Raw genomic sequence first — 9,098 nt, 5'->3', positions numbered from 1 at the left:
CCTGGCGCACGACCGGGAACAGGAGGCCAAGGATACGATGGAGTCACTGCAGGCCGAGATAGCGCACATGCACCAGCTGGCCGGACAGACGGAGCAGATCTCTTCAGAGCAGCAAGAGACGTGAGTTAGGGTAGAACAACAGGAGACGTGTGCAGGACAGAACAGCAGGAGACGTGAGTTAGGGTAGAACAACAGGAGACGTGAGTTAGGCAGAATAACAGGAGACGTGTGCAGGACAGAACAGCAGGAGACGTGAGTAGGATAGACGGAGCAGATCTCATCGGAGTAGCGGGAGACGTGAGTTATAGCACAGATCTCTTTCGGGAAGCAGGGCCCAATTTTATAAAATGCCGTACTATTCTATTCACGACATTTGGTAACAAGTGATACCAGTGCCGACAAACGATTATCCGAGTCAACGAAATAATTCTTTGGACCGTCAACATACGATGGACTAAAATGCGTGAAAACCATTTTGCATTTGATAGTCGTTTTCTGCGGCTGAACTTCAGCCAGTTGCCATATCCATTCCACGGCGTTTATAAGACTGAGCCCAGGAGACGGAAACGGACGGGAGTAGATGTCAGCAGCAAGGGACGTGAGTTAGGGCAAACGGGGGTAGATTTCGAAACAGCAGCAGACATAAGTTAAAACGGATCGTGGAATTCCATCGGACAGTGGAAGGAATGGAATAAGGGAGAATATATTAGCCGTTTTCACGACGGCAATCTGATACACATTTGGTGCAAATTTTGATGCAGATTAGGTGCAGATTTGGTCAAATTAGGTTCAGTGTATCTCTTAGTAGCCGTTTTCACGACGGCATCTGGCACACATTTGGTGCACATTTGGTGCATATTAGGCGCAGGTTTGGTCAAATTAGGTACAGTGTATCTCTTAGTAGCTATCAGCTAGGGTTGCGCTAATTGCTTATATGCCTGCTTTGTCATATTATCACATAGTATCATCGATTAAAACACTGAAATGAATTCATAAAATGAAGATATTTGCTGTAAAAGAGATTAGGTGCAGATTTGGTCTAATTAGGTGCATTTGCCGAATAGCCTGTCGTGAAAACGGCTAAGTAGCTGTCAGCTAGGGTTGCGCTTATTGCTTATATGCCTGCTTTGAGTGCTTTGTCATATTATCAGAGAGTATCATCGATTACAACACTGAAATAAATTAATAAAATGAAGTTATTTCTATAAAATGATTAGGTGTAGATTTGGTCAAATAAGGTTCATTCGCCGGTTAGCCCGTCGTGAAAACGGCTTTTATAGTTGTTTTCCAGATAGAGGTTGAAATGGTGGAGGGAAGAAAGGATCACGCCTTTCGACTAGACAGATGAAAATTGGTAAAGGTAAGAACGGCTCGCTGCCCGCTGGATTCCTCCTAGGGAGAAGTGACCTGGGCTGATGTCGCAGGAGGAGACACCGGAGATGACCCTTTCCAACAGCAAAAGACGATGAAGCAGGCGATGCCGTACTTCCAGAGAAGATACTCATAGGAGACATTTGATACTGTTACCGGGCTTGACATCGTTTTAGATTTGATTCTGCAAATGGTTACCATACGAATATGTACACCATGCAATATGTCTCTGACAGGATGGATGAGTTGTCGGCCACCAAGGCGGACCTGACCCGGGAGCGGACCGATCTGCTGGCCGAAGTGACCCGCCTGCGCTCTCAGCTGGACCGAGCCATGGCCTGTCAGGAGGACACGGAAAAACGCCGGCTGGAAACGGAGGCGCGCCTGCAGAACCTCACCGAGGAGATGCAGGTCAGACTGAGGCGCTGGGATACAGGGAATGAAGGCGGATATGTACAATGTACATACCTGTGGAGCCTCACAGAGAAGATGCAGGTCATACAGCAGCACTGTACCCCGGGAATAAAGGGAATTGTATATTGGGAATGCTATTTGCAGAACTCTACGGAGGAGATGCATCTCAAACCCGGCAAACTATTCGTAGTGGATAAGCGGGACAATGATAGAACTGGATCAACTTATGCAGAACATTTAGCGTGGCGGAACCAATATTCTTATATGTTACCTATATTCGTAAGATGTTATCACCTGTGCATGAATACGAATATGCATCCTGCTACGTTATTTTTCATGCATGCCTCATTTCAGGTGCTTCGGAGTGACTTTCAGCGCGAGACGCGGAGAAAGGACCGCGCTGAGAGAGACCTGAAGGCCGCCAAAGCGGACATCGAGGGCAAACAGGCCGATGTCAAGTGAGTTCTACATTTACTCATGAAAATATGTATAATTTGATGAGCCTTTAAAATCTTTTACTAATAAATCGTAGTTTTTAACGTGTATAGGTAAAGTTGTGTCACTTAGACTGCTCAGTTGGCTGTGTGCATTTGCAATCGAATAGGACCTAAGTTTGCATTCGACGTGTCTCGGTTAATGATGAAATATAAAAAGCAGCTCTATTCTGAAGACAACTAATACCTAAATGAATGGGGGCTGCGGATAATGAAACATTTATTATTGACTTCAGTTAGCTCATGTCGGTCGTGGTTCACAGGAAAATACAGGCTCAGATGGACCAACTGAATGAACAGATGGACAAAACGAATTTGGTAGTGAAGGAACAAAAGGTCGGTTGCAATAATCCTCATTGATCACTTGCTCCCTATAAATTGCATTGCTTTACTTGACACCGAATTCTATGCTTTTGCTCATGCTGCACGAAAAAAATATATTCTTATCGTTTTGGAACGCTGTCGGTGACCAATGTCTGACTGAAATTATGTCTCTTCGTCAGCTCATGAACGAGAACGTGATGAAGGCGGAGCAGATGGCCGAGCAGCAGCAGCGGCTACAGCAGGACTATGAGGCGGCGCTGCTGTCCATCGATCAGCTGACGCAGTACAACCGGCAGACCGGGCAGGAACTTAAGGTACGGTGGGTACAGATACTGAATAATAATTCGGAGCGACTTTCAGCGCGAGACGCGGAGAAACTGTAGTGTACAACTATATATAGAGGCACAGCACAACCGGCAGACCGGGCAGGAACTGAAGGTACAGTGACTAGACAGTAGAGATATAGTACAACCGGCAGACCGGGCAGGAGCTGAAGGTACAGTGACTTAGACAGTAGACATAAAATACATACAACCGGCAGACCGGACAGGAACTGAAGGTACATACAGTGACTAGACAGTAGACAAAAAGTACAACCGACAGACCGGCCAGGAGCTGAAGGTACGAGGAAAAACTGTTGAAAAAAAAAACTGAAAACTGGAAAAGATTGACCAGCCAGTCTGGAGTGCACTGCATAGTGTAACACAGAAAGCGAAATGTCGGATTGTCTGTAAGCGACTTAAAATGATTTACCGTGACCATTCCACTGACGCCGCCATCCCCATCCTCAGGAGAAGGAGGAGGAGACGGCGCGCCTGAACCAGGAGACGCTGGACCTGACGCGGCTGCGCGACTCGCTGACGAGGAAGCTGCGCTCGGCAGAGCAGCAGCGCGAGGAGGCCGAACAGGAGCGCGAGGGCACCGTCATGAAGGTGCGCGGCTCGAGCGGGAGCTGGACGTCATGAAGCGCGCCATGGAGGCCGAGAAAAGGATCATGGACGGCCTCCGACACGAGAGGGAGCTCCTCAAGAAGAGCGTCCTCAAAACGCAGGGTCGGTCATCGTCGTTGTCATCTTACGGGAATCTGGAAGCTGATTCATTCTGAGATGTTTGATGCTGATTGGATGTTACCGCCTAGTTAAAAATAAGCACCAGTAAAACGCCTTTTGGGCGACCAACGGAGCGAGCGCGAGGATGGGCCTTGCACGTGCGAAATTGCGAGGGGGTACCTCCAACTAACTTGTGCACTGCACCCTACTAACCGGTCTTTAGCGATGTGCCAAATTTCAGCGCAATCGGCCTAGCCGTTCTCGAGATCTGGAAGCGGCACACTGCACGTGCGCACGTGCAAGCGGGGTCCAAACTGACTTTTGCACGGCACCCTACTTACTGGTCCCCAACCGTGTACCAAATTTGAGCGCAATCGGCCCAGCCGTTCTCGAGATCTGGGAGCGCCCCCTGCACGTGCGCACGTGCTGTAGCACCCCAACCTTAACACATGCAGATGAATTATCTGATGGAGACCTAACTGTGTACCGAGTTTCAATTCAATCGGCCCAACCGTTGTGCCGTTATTGAGGTTGCAATTTTGGGGGTTCTTAAAAAATGTCCAACTTTACCACGCGCCACGTGCGGTGTTTGGCAAGAACGCATGGTGGCCATCACACCACAGAACTTTTACGTCCAAGTGACATTCAGTAAAGAAGACCGCTTGTCAATCGGATGTCCCGTTCCTAAGATATTAGCTTTTGAAGAGCGTCCCCACGGCCGGCCGGCCGGCCGGCCGCTCATACTCAGAATTTTCCCTTAATTCAGTATGAGACTCCGCTCGCTTCGCTCGCTCCGTAATAAACATGAGAAACTATTTGCCAGGCTACATACAATCAGCATTTGGACCTGAGAAACATAAAAGCCATTAAAAGGTATGTTACGCCAGGTGAAGCTCTAATGAGTGTTTAGCTGAGCTGTGGTTTGTCCTGTTCCCACAGCCGAGTATAAGCTGCAAGAGAATACGCTGAAGGTGCACGACCAGGCCAAGAAGCGTCTGGAGCATGAGGGCGACCAGCTGCGACAGGCCATCCTCAAGCAGCGCTTCATCGTGGCGCAGATGCAGAGGGAACGAGAAAAGTCAGTCTCGCAACTAGCGATCGTAAATGTTTGCTTGGCTCCACTTATGCCACGTATGTAAAAAGAAGAACCTTGTGGCGTTTTCAACGTTGATGCATTTGTGGCCAAGCAGCTGACCACCGCAGTCTGTAACACTCGCCCTCTTGTTTCAAGGTGCATCATGGACTCAGCTGGCTTGGCAGAGAAGAACATCCGTATCACTGGTCTGATTAAGCTGAAGGAGCAGGAGATCTTTGAGCTGAAGAAAAGGGTGGCCGAATCAGAGAGTCGGCTGAAGCAGCAGCAAAGTCTGTACGAGGCTGTGCGGAGTGATCGGAACCTCTACAGCAAGAACCTGATAGAATCGCAGGCAAGTTCGCATATTTAGACGTCGTGGTCGGTAATGTATAGACAAATGCATCCTAAATGCAGGTAAAGAAACTGGTTTTATCGATCTTACTGAGCATTCGCTCATTATCGAGTAAAACCAATGTTTTTTTTCCAGAATGAAGTTACTGAAATGAACAGAAAATTCAAAATGGTCGTCCATCAGATTAATCAATTGAAAGAGGAGACTGCAGCAAGAGAGACTTTGCTCCTGAAGGACCAAACAGGTAATACAAGACAATTGTTTCATTCAGTTTATTAAATGGTCTGTATGTACACACACCAATGCATGAGCTTTTCTTCTAGGAGACGACGTGAAAAGAAAAATGAGAAGATAAAATAACTAAAGGTTAACACCGAGTAGCCTGATCCGGCAAAATTATGAACACTTTTATACTTTTTATTTTTACAGCAAAGTGACTTTTGAAGGAGCTGTCACGTCGCACCATGCGGGGAATCAGTGCCTGCCTCGCATAAAGTATTTCTTTTTTAATATTATATTTCCAATGTTCCTTCATTTAGGCATGAGCGAGCAAAAGGCGCAAATGGGTCCTTCCTTTCCTGGAATTCCTGGATATGAAAAATATCCAGGAATGAATGATCCGACTCGGTCCAAACCTACACTATTATGATCCCACCTTTTTACTCGTCTAACATCGAAACCGTGCCTGCGTATTATTTTTGTCAAACGATCGCCAACGGCTGGAAATTCCACTACATATGCAGGCACACATCCCCTTTTTGTTCCGGAAATGGTGAGTGTTTTTGCAGGTACGCAGCACACCCTTGACTCATGGAGGCGTGAGAGGTGCTGGAAGATTTTGCGCTGCTATAAAACTTTAGAAGCAAAATTCAGGGCAAACTTTTATTGAAGATACTTTTATGTAACATACTGCGTTTTAAACTACCAGCCAAAAATTAGCAGGAGTGTACACCTACACGGACCTCCGCTTGGCCTGACTCCACGTCCCACGGTTTGGTTTCAGAGCTCCTCCGAGTTCGGAAGGACAAAGAGGCTCTACTCGTTGACCTGGAGGAGCAGCGGGTCACCGTGGCCAGTCTCAAAGCCAGGATCACCGCCATGGAGATGGAACACCAGAAACTGGTCAAGGTGCGAGGCTGCAGGCAGGAATGCGCAGACTCCAGCAGTGTAAAATCTGTCACGTGGACATTACTCCTTCACGCGAGCCTGCGAGCCATGTCCTGATTGACTGTGTCCAAATACGTAGAGGACCAAAAGTTCAATTGAAAGCAGAATTTAGGAAAGATACTACGGCGCGATTCACTTGTTCATTGAACGATGACCAAATGAAAGACTATTTTGGTTTCATAGGTATTCTCAAGTATTACCTATGTCAAACTAATCCCGCCGGGTCATAAAGATGTGGCAGTGCATGGTTATTCAAGCAAGTAGCGCCAGCAGCGTTAACCTTGCGCGCCAGGCAGAGTGGCTCACCTTTTTACGCTTTTCGACAAGCGCAGTCTGAATGCCCCGACCTATCTGGCGGCAGGTACTGGCCGACGGCGAGGTCGAGAGGAACAAGCAGCGGAAGGACATGAACCAGATAATGACGGAGCGGGACATCCTGGGGACGCAGCTGGTGCGTCGGAACGACGAGCTGGCGCTGCTGTACGAGAAGATTCGTATTCAGCAGAGTACGCTCAGCAAGGGCGAGCAGCAGTACCGCGACCGCATCAACGACATCCGACTGCTCAAACTGGAAATCAAAAAACTCAGGTGACTGACGTGTGGTCAATTGAACTGCTAGTGGGTAAACACTAAACAGCTTTGCATTTCATCCGTAACATGTGGTTTTGGAGCACAGGCAAAAAGAAAGGAACCAAGTTACGCGGTAAAATGTTATGGGCATGTCCTAGATGAAATGTTGTACTCTAGCGAAATAGTATTAAGCTGTTACGTTTATGACGATCAATCATGACATCTTTGACACCTATTTTCCAACAGACGCGAGAAGAGTCTGCTGAGTCGGAGCGTACACAATCTGGAGGACATGCGTCGGGAGATGTACCACATGCACAGAGCGCTGCTCAAGGAGCGCTCCATGTGTAAGGCGCTGGAAGACGAGCTGCAGAACCCGCAGAACGTGCACCGCTGGCGGAAACTCGAGGTGGGTCGGGGAATGCAGACCGGTGGATATGTTGGGGAAGGGAAACGACTCCACTGCTGGTGCGCTGCAATTATATGAATACTTATCGCTGCATTTCATAACTTTGATCAGAATCACACTGCTGGTAAATGGGAACGTAAATCACTCGTAACTGCTCAGTAAACTGTGGATATACAGATGCATACCTACCTATGCCGCAAGAAATGGACATTTTGGAATGCGCTCAACAGATCAAAGATAAAAAATAATCGGCAAATTATGCTGCGGTCACTGTCACGTTTATACACACCTTTTGCAGGGCACTGATCCCGGAACATACGAGATGGTTCTAAAAATCCAGACACTACAGAGGAGACTCATCGCTAAAACACAGGACGCAACGAAGAAAGAACTAGAGGTCTGTATGTTTCGGTAACTCTGATATCCAATCGCATACTTTTGGCGCGCTTTTGAATTCCATCTGAGGAAAGTTATTCGTATGGCACATGTTTTCTGTTATCAGGAAGATAAATAAATTTGTTTCCAGCCGTTGATAGAGCATGGCTAAAAAAGAGAAAAAGTCAGCTGTGTACGGAAATATGTTGGCCTTTCTAGCGAATAAATGTGGTGTTACATCTGCCCAGATCCAGGAGAAGCAGCGTCTCTACCTGGAACTGAAGCAGGTGCTGGCCCGACAGCCCGGTCCGGAGACGGCGGAGAAGTTGCTGCTCTGTCAGGACACGCTACGACAGAGGACACGGCAAATGAAGGTTAGGCAGCGACACGGCAGGTCAAGTATGTAGATAGCGGCCGATGAATAAAGCGCCGGTGTATCATCTTCACCTTCTACGGATGCGTATTACTTACCTAAATTCGTTCTGTTGTTTCCATTCCCTACAGAGCTTGGTGTCTGAGCTGAACATGTACGAATCACAAATCCAAGAGTACAAACGGGACGTCGACCGACTGACGGGCCAGCTCGCCGAGTTCAAGAAACTTTTCATCAACCAGGTAGGTAATAGATTTGTTGCCATATCATTTTGAATTTGGTGCAATGGTCCGTTTTCAAGAGTTCAGCATTTTTCTTCGTATCATGTATTATGCAATTATCGGGTTGGTTTTCACTTTTGCTTATTTTTTCTTTTTTACATTGTCCTTGTTCTACCAAATACTAATGCCTATACCTATGTATATATGATCTGTTTTATCAGCCCATATTCCCCATTCCCCACGCCGGTAACGTTTTGTTTCTCCCGACAGAAGAAGCAGCAGAGGAGTCGTTTGCGGAGCGGAGTGCCGGTCGGCGCCGAGGCATTGCGGCCTCCCACACGGTTCCCTGCCATCGGCAGCCCCGCCACGACCGGTCGAAACCAGCCCCCACTAGGAGGAGGCTTCAAGCTACCTTCGCTCGCCGCCAACACGTAGGGGGCGCTTCACGTAGGTGGCGGCGCTGTCGCGTGGAGCCCTGCTATTCTTTCTTCGTACGACAGCCTCTGTTGATGGATGTGAAATGGTCATCAGTGTATCATGAGCCATGGCTGAAGCGATTGGCGAAAAGTACGCTTTGTCACATAGACGCAACTGAGCCTAGTATGAATGCCCGATGTAATATTGTGAAATGACTCCGAGAGTCAGTTTCACTAGTTGAAGGATGAGGAGCATCGGTCCAGATGAGCCGATGAGCGTTGGTGCTTTGTTATTGTGTTTTCGAAGACAGAGGCGACGCATTGAGTGTATTGGTTGTTTGTGTGCTCGTGTATCTTGTGCCTGCCTTCGACCTATGTAATGTAATATATGATTGGTCATCACAAAACATGTCTCATAAACTCAACGCATTGGAATTTCCAGTTGCAAAGCATTAGATAAAATGTTGGATCTAAAAATATTTATTTTC

At 47.6% G+C, this 9,098-nt stretch overlaps 1 pseudogene; it reads left to right on the top strand.

Moving 5' to 3' along the window:
• Positions 1-8: 8 nt before the first annotated feature.
• LOC122375198 lies at positions 9-9,012 on the top strand (annotated as a pseudogene).
• Positions 9,013-9,098: the final 86 nt, after the last annotated feature.

The sequence above is a fragment of the Amphibalanus amphitrite genome, unplaced genomic scaffold (assembly GCF_019059575.1).
Source record: "Amphibalanus amphitrite isolate SeventyFive unplaced genomic scaffold, NRLGWU_Aamphi_draft 001794F_arrow, whole genome shotgun sequence".
Taxonomy (NCBI): domain Eukaryota; kingdom Metazoa; phylum Arthropoda; class Thecostraca; order Balanomorpha; family Balanidae; genus Amphibalanus; species Amphibalanus amphitrite.
The sequence above is the reverse complement of the archived record's forward strand: the minus strand, read 5'-3'. Positions and strand labels throughout refer to the sequence as shown.